Source organism: Lutra lutra, chromosome 3 (genome assembly GCF_902655055.1).
Source record: "Lutra lutra chromosome 3, mLutLut1.2, whole genome shotgun sequence".
In the NCBI taxonomy this organism is placed as follows: Eukaryota; Metazoa; Chordata; class Mammalia; order Carnivora; family Mustelidae; genus Lutra; species Lutra lutra.
In genome coordinates, this window is record NC_062280.1 from 79,118,428 (window position 1) to 79,126,627 (window position 8,200).

General features: G+C 39.2%; 1 pseudogene; it reads right to left on the reverse strand.

Moving 5' to 3' along the window:
* Positions 1-1,567: 1,567 nt before the first annotated feature.
* Positions 1,568-3,685, reverse strand: LOC125095571 (CUB and zona pellucida-like domain-containing protein 1; annotated as a pseudogene).
* Positions 3,686-8,200: the final 4,515 nt, after the last annotated feature.

Here is an 8,200-nt window from a genome sequence, read left to right on the forward strand (position 1 = left end):
TATGGATTACTATGCATTACGCCATTAAAAATGACTTTGTAGACTATAATAGTAGAAGAAATTGGCATGGAAAACAGTTCATGATATGCCAAGTCTTTAAAAACTTATCACATAGTAGATCTTGCATGATCTTGTATGAGTGCCTCTAAATATAGATAGTGAGATAAACTGAAGATAGATCAGTATATAAGGATAGATATAGATACACTTGTAAATATAAATATTCCTACAGAAATACATATAATTCTATGAAGTATGTATGTCTATCTAGATATGTATCCAGATATCTCTTTATATCTAGATTAAATATTAATAAAGATGGGATTTGAGGTGATTTAACATTTGTGTTTATTGCTGTCTGTATTTGTCCTAAATATATGTGGATTTTCTGCAATAAATATGTAAGTTTCCATTAATAAACATATTACTTTGTAAAATGGAAAAATATTTGAGTAGATGACCCAAGGAGAAAACAGCATACCTAGATAAAAGCAAAATATGATTATGCATATCTTCGTGTACAAGCCCCAATTCTACCAATCCTGTCTAATGCCCTTTGGGCTTTGTCACAGGCAGAGCCGTACCTTCTATGCCACGTGGCCAGGCTATGTGGGAATGGAGTCACAGCCACCATCCCGGTCCCCAAGCCAGGGACAACTGCACTGGTGGCTTTTGATTTCCTAGGATCTCTGAAGGGATATGTGACTTTTCACACAAATTCTAGGACACTGAGCCACCTATCATCTGAAACATGATTAAAAGGCATTTAACAGTTGCTTTAAGGCATTCTAAATTCATCTGGGAAACATCTTCAGATTTTTGAAGTGAAGATGAACCTAATTCCACACTGTACCTTTATATGGCTAACAAAATTGGAGCCAATCCCTCAACCCAGGTACTAGTGGCTGGGTAGGAGTGGGAAAAGGAAAATTTGTCTTGGCATCCAATTCCTTCTTGTTTTATCCATCTAGGACTGCCTCCCCAGTTTAATAACAAAGAAGGAAATGTGGTCACCTCCACTAGGGAGTATCGCCTTAGAGTCAATATTTCTGGTATAATATCCTCTGCAGAATGGTGGCTTTTAAGAAGAATGCTTTAAGAAATAAATATAGAAATGTTCTTTCTCAACTATGGAAGATTAGGATTCAACTTGATACATTACTGAAGGCCTAGATGTTGTGCATGAAAAATATAGGAAGGGAAAATTACTAAATCCATTCTTGCATTATTATTTAAGTTACAGTATCCCTAGTGATCAGCACATAGAATAGAAATGTATATATACTGGGGCACCTGGGTGGCTCAGTGGGTTAAAGCCTTTGCCTTCGGCTCAGGTCATGATCCCAGGGTCCTTGGATTGAGCCCCGCATCGGGTTCCCTGCTGAGCCTGCTTCCTCCTCTCTCTGCAAGCTTCTCTGCCTACTTGTGATGTCCATCTGTTAAATAAATAAATAAAATCTTAAAAAAAAAAAAAGAAATGTATATATACTAAAAATTCAGTGCAATGGTCTCACAGCAGAAGATTCTTTTTTACTTTTTAGTTTTCTTGAATTTGGTTCGTGGATTTTTCCTTTATGAGGCCCTCCCTAATTTGTACAGAATGCATGCAGCCACAAGGTAGCACTTCTTTCAGCATTCAAGAGTCTCACTCAAGGCTGAACCCTCTAGCTAATATTCTGGCAGTTTCCGGTATTTGCAGTCTATCTTCTGGTTCACAAAATGCCTTCTATGACTGTAGCCACAATCCCAACATTCAGAGCAAGGACCATGAACCAAAACAGACGCAGAGGGTTGATTCTGAGTTTCTTCTGCATTCCCTTCACTTCAACCCCTTTTCAGGTGAATGGGTTCGATGATGAATTAGTCTTCATTTGTATGAAGAAATGTTTCTTTTCCTTCTATAGCCAGTCTGGGTTACAGTGAGATTGGTGGTCACTACTATCATAGGTTAGAACCTTACACTGGAGATACAGGGCGCACAAGTCTCTCCAGATTTTACAGACATGAAACTGCAATCTTTGATAGCATCAAAATAAGAAACATGCTTTATTAGTCTCATCTTGATTACATCTACACTTGAATAGGTGATAGGCTGGAGTTGCAAAGTCAGACATGGGAGATGTGCTATAGGTATCAAGAACCACCACCAGATTTGGATCTGAGGTGGGTAGACTGACTTGAGCAAAAAGAGTTTGGTTCAAATGCACATAATATAGTGACCCCCTGCCACAGTGCAGGCTTTTCAAATAAATTGGATTTTGAAAACTAAGATCGTGTCTTGTTTTCTTTCTTTTTTGAAAGTTAGCTTTTTGGTAACAGTAATCAAAGAATAACTACTCTGAATTTCTCTTAAAATGGCAAAACACTCCTAAATTAAAGACTCCTTGAAAACAATATTGGCCCAATAAACCATATTCTCGAAATATCTCCTAGTTTTTAAGTCACCTAACTTTTTCTACTTAAGTTAATAAGATACAATATATCATTGTTGGTCTAATTTGCTTGTGGGAAACCTCATTACACATAAGTTTTCACAAACTCAGTGTCAAGTACCTCTTTTCTCTTCATTTCAACATCACAGTTGATTATGTGCTAGGACAGACACCGGCTGCAATTACAAAGAGGTGGCAGATCTACAAAACAGGTTATTATGCAGCAGAGACTACTTAGTAATACATAACTTACAATGTAATTTACTTGTTTCCCCTACAAAGTTACATGACTTGCAAACACCATAAAATACTTCACTTCCAGTCATAAAGGGGGGATTTATTGTATATTTCCTGTTTCAGCGGCGATCTTGTTATAGCTCCCACGGGTAAACAAAACACAAGAGAATTTTAGCTTCCTTAATTAATTGCTCACACTCGAACAGAGTTAATATTGAAGGAAATAGGAACAGGCTGTAAGAGTATTGTACCTGCTGGGTGTTTGGGAATCTCTTTTGTATTTCTAAGTCATTACTTAATCGTTGTGTCTTTTAAAAAACTTTTTAATTGTGAGGTTTCTCTTCCTAAGAAATCAGCTAACTTGTTAAATTTTCCATAACAGGTTAGACTGTAATAGCAAAGCTAGATTTCCGAAGCCACAATTTTAGATCCTTTCCTTAGCAGTGTACACTTGCTTCTTACAAAATAATAAATAATAATAAAAATCATTTTCCCAAGCACCTTAGTCCAAAGTTACAGCTGTATTTGGTTACTCTTTGGATGGGAAATAGGCCAGTTGCTTTTCTTCTTAGCCTGCAAGCCTTGCTCCTGAAACCTTTCCACACACACTCCTCGTATTTCAAAGAGAGCCCCCACTGGGAGGCTGGAAGACCTGACCGTGAGAGAAGGAAGTTATGCTAATTTCCCACCCCAAAGACACCAGTGAGCATTTCAAAGACTTGCAGCTTAGGAGGGAAACAAGGCTTCATTCTGGATCAATTCAAAGTTGATTTCACTTGCAGGTTTTCAGCTCTGCCATCTCGACCCTCCTTTCCCTCCTGCGTAGCCGAAGAAATCACTTTGCTGCTTGAGGCTGGAGGGGACAAGGTGTCCTCGCGGGAGCCTGGGCTGTGCGATAATTGAAGACATGGATGGCTGTGTTTCTGGCCACAGAACAGCCAGGACTCTAAGTCTGGGGAACTCACGGCCCCCCGGAAACTTTCGGACCACAACCGTCTGTGTAGCTTCTCTGACATTCAGGAGTACTTTGCCTCTCAGACTTGAAAGATTCCAGAAGAAGGGAGAGGGGAGCCCTGGAAAAGGAAACAATTTGAACATTTTTTACACATCTGCTGACAGTAAAAGAACAGACTCTCACCTTTGTTGCTTGAGGAATTTCTAATGGAGAAATCTTTCAGGAAGAAATGATACCTATTAAAGAAATTTTTCAGGAAGCAATACAGTCCAATGCAAGCATCCATTCCATGAATATTTTATATATGTACAGTGACATAATTCTTAACATTTCCTCCCATCCTCTTTGAAAATCTGATGAACAGTATGAACTATGGCCCCAGGAGAAAGAATATACATCTATAAATACAAAGCCTAGGTCACAAGCCTCCTGCAGTAGAGCCCAGAGGCCTCCCCAACTCCAGTTAAGAGCCCAGGTTTCCAGGTTTCAGTGGGGGAGGGGGAGAGGGTGCTTTGGGCATCTACAGTCTTTCACAGTGGCAAAGGAGCCCCCAGAAAGCCTCACGGTCCCTGCAGTCCCTGTAGGTGAAATTGTCAATCACCTTCATGAGGAAACGTCTTGCGCACCCTCTTGTGCTGACCTGGGAAAGTCTGAGAATAAAGGTTTTTTGGAAGAAGGCTGGGACTCAGGAGTTCTGACATGTTTTTAAAGTTGCTGCTCCTACTTGTATGATGTCTCTAGAGCTCAGATCTTCTGGTGTAAAATAGAGGAAGTGACAGAGTACAAAAGCAGAGGTCCCCACTATGGTCTTAAATTCTGTGACCAAATTAGCTATTCAGACCATCGCTAGGGCACAAGTCTTGTCTCTTTACCAGTTGCTAGTTGTGTTACTGGGTTGGCAATGGGAACTTGCTGAGCCTGCTTCCTTACCTGTCAGCAATACAGATTTCATTGTGACCAATGGAAGGCACTAGCATAATGCTTCACAGAGTGTTTAATGAGTAACTGTTATTTTTATGTAAGTGCCAAGTTTCTTCGCCTCAATCTTACACCAAAATAATAAATCGATGACTTATAAGAAGAAACCACAAAAGTACGAGAAATGGTGTGAAGAATTTTTTTAATCTTGAAAAAGTGGATACATTTGTGTCTATGTGATGATTTAGAAGTTCTGCGTAGCTGTTTCAAAAAGCATAAAGACAAATGACAGACATAGAAAATATTTGCCAACAATATGATAGACAAAGAAACTAATTTTGTTACTGTGCATTAAAAGCTCTTACAAATCTTACAAAAAGCTCTTACAAAGCTCTTAACATAGCAAAAATTGCTCAACATTAGTGTTCATCCACTAAATCGACAGTTGAAAAATTTGATAATATCCATTACTGGAAAGTGGGGAATAGATGTCTATACATTGTTGGTGGCAGTGTAAACTGGTACAAACACTTTGGAGGGAAATTTGACAATATCTACCATATTATTAAAACAGATAATTTTTCAGCTAAAGGCCATTTTTCTAAAAATTTGTCAAGCACATATATTTACCCAAGTGCTCAAGCTGAAAGATGTATATTTAAATGTTCACTCTTGTATTGCTTAATTTTTTGAAAAATTTTTATTTTATTTATTTATTTTTGTTTAGAGAGAGAACACAAGGAAGAAGGGGGGGCAGCAGAGGGAGAGGGAGAGAAAGAATCTTCAGCAGATTCCACACCGAGCGCAGAACCCATGCAGGACTCCATCTCACAACCCTCGGATCCTGACCTGAGCCGAAATCAAGAGTCAGATGCTTAACAAACTGAGCCACTCAGGTACCCCTATTTATTTTTTTTTTTAATGGGCTCCACTCCCAACATGGGGCTTGAACTCATGACCTAGAGATCAAGAGTCACAGGCTCTACTGACTGAGCCAGCCAGGCACCCCTGTTTGATTAAAAAAAAAAAAAAGAAAGAAAGAAAAGAGAAAGAATCTAATCTGGATGTCCAGCAGTAGGACACTAATCAAAAATTTAGATTATTTCAAGATTAAGAGTATATTTTGATACCACCTAAAGGAATAGAGTACATCTATATGTTTTGATCTGGAAGTATGTCCAAGATAGAATAAGCAAAGAAAGATGCATACAGAACACTTTATGTTAAAATACACACACGTATTTTTAGGTATACATACAATACATACATATATATATATATATATATATATATATGCATAGGGAAATTCCTGGAGGAATACACAAGAAAAAAAAAAACAGCGGTTACTTCTGGAGAGTATTTTTTACTATTTTTTTTATCATGGTAAAATAAATATAATGAAAATTTACCATTTTAAGCATTTTTCTGTACATTTCTGTAGCCTTAAGTACATTCATATTGTTGTACAACAATCATCACCATCCATTTCCAGAACATTTTCATCTTCCTCAATTCTGTTCCCAAGAAGCACTCACTCCCTACTCCCCTTTCCCTGCCAGCCCCTGGCAATCAACATTTTACTTTCTGTTTCTATGAGACTGACTACTCTAGGAATCTCTTGTGAAAGAAATCATACAATACACAGCCTTTCATGACTGTTTCATTTCACTTAGCATGTCTTGAAGGTTCATCCATGTTGTAGCATGGATCGAATTTTCCTTCCTTTTTAAGGCTGAGTAATATTCCATTGTCTGTATATGCTACATTTTGTTTATCCACTCCTCTGTTGATGAACACTTGGGCTTATTGCCTTTTCTTAAGTACATGTTGCTGTTTTGTTTATCTGTTTAAGTGAAAAATGACTTTTAAATTTCCCCTGAGAATATATTAACAGTACAGAGCATCAAAATACAAATTAATTTGACTAGAAACAGAGAGTTTCCAATGTTCCATTTTGAATTTGATTGGAGGTGCTAAGAATAAAGGAGGGAGCCCACCATGAGATGAGATTCAAAATGAGCTTTTTGGTTACTCCTAAGAAAAAAACACTTTCCTCATTTTCCATTTCCAGCAATTGGGGTATATAAAGGCAAAATAGCTTTCTGGTCAAAGACCACATATTTTGTCATGTTTGGTGTTCAGACACATGTAAACATGCCTGTGGGCATAGGGTGGAGGGAGAGAAGGGATTTAGTGAAGACTAAAATATAAAAGACTGTAGAGTTCTAATGAGAAAGTTTGTTCTCAGGAATTCAGCCACTAGGTAGTAGACACCACTGTTAATAGTGCTATCTCTACTGGGCTGGCATGTAGGATAAGGATATGACCAGCCCTACCGCCAGCAGGAGTGCTTTGTATCCTTACTGTCTTATATCACTAACCCCCAATTCAAACCCCCAGTAGTTGCATCTGACAAGATGAGCCTGAGTCACATACCCCACAAAAAGCACAAGGGAGGCTAAGAGAGTGGACCTCTAGGGTACGAAGTAGACTCTGCACCCCACCAAGCCTCAGGCAATGGAGAATTCAAATACACAGGAAAAGGGTGAATTCATAGGAAAAGGTAAAATATAGAAATAAAACTGAGAAATGGCAATAAATTAATGACTTCATTATTTAGTTAATATATTTTAATATAATCTGCTATAAATAGACAAATCTAAAAAAAAAACTGAAACCTAAAATCTTAATCTATGAAAACATAAGTGAAATCCATAATTTGACACTTTAAACTTCAAAAGGTTAAGTCATCAATGGAGTGGCCATCATCATGATTTGGAACCAGGAAAGTCACCCATTTTGATAATTTTTGTTTTCATTTCCCTCAAATTCTTCAAACATTTATGCTGAAAAACACCTACTTTTTCATTTGGAGAACAGACTGCAGTTGATGGAGATTTTTCCTTAATGGCAGGAGTGACATCACCAAAATGGTGATAGATGAAACCTAGCCTCATTCCCCCACAAAGAGCAACAATTAGCTATCCAAGAATAAAACAACACTGGGAGAGCCCTGGGGTCCATTTGAAGTTAAGCAGCACAGTGAAACAAAAAATCCGAGAAAAACCACACAAGAAGCAAAGGAAGACAGCTTCATTTTGCCTGTCTCAACCCATCTTGCAGGCCAGCACTGCTCAGTGTAAAGAGAGAATTTTCCCATCTAGAAAGAGCTCCCTCACCAGGGAAGGAAAATGAAGGTCAGTGACCAGCTTCCCCAGCCTTCTAGCTCCCCCTGAAAGTCTCACTTCAGTTTCACTGCACCCAGAAAGTGGCAAAGCAGAGACATATAGAGACAGCAAGGAACAAGGAGGAAGAGCAGGGGATACAGACAGTCGCCACGCAGCAGGGGCAATCCTGGTCCATAGTTACCTGCTCTGTAGACAAAGCCAGAAGATTCTGATGAACATGATGCAGCACCTTCCGCTTGGTACACCACCACTATTTTTCGTCTGTGGACACCAGCCTCCCGCGTCTGTCCCTGCTGCCTCCTCCCTCACCCAGGCCAGAGCCCAGGAGCTGCAGTCAAACCCAACTTACGTGGAGGCATAAGCGCAAGATGCCAGCATGGAATCCTGCAGCTGAGCTCCATAGCCTAGCAGGCACAGGGGCTAGCCCCTCCAGCTGCGTATTTGCGTGCCGCTAGCCTGACACCTGTCAC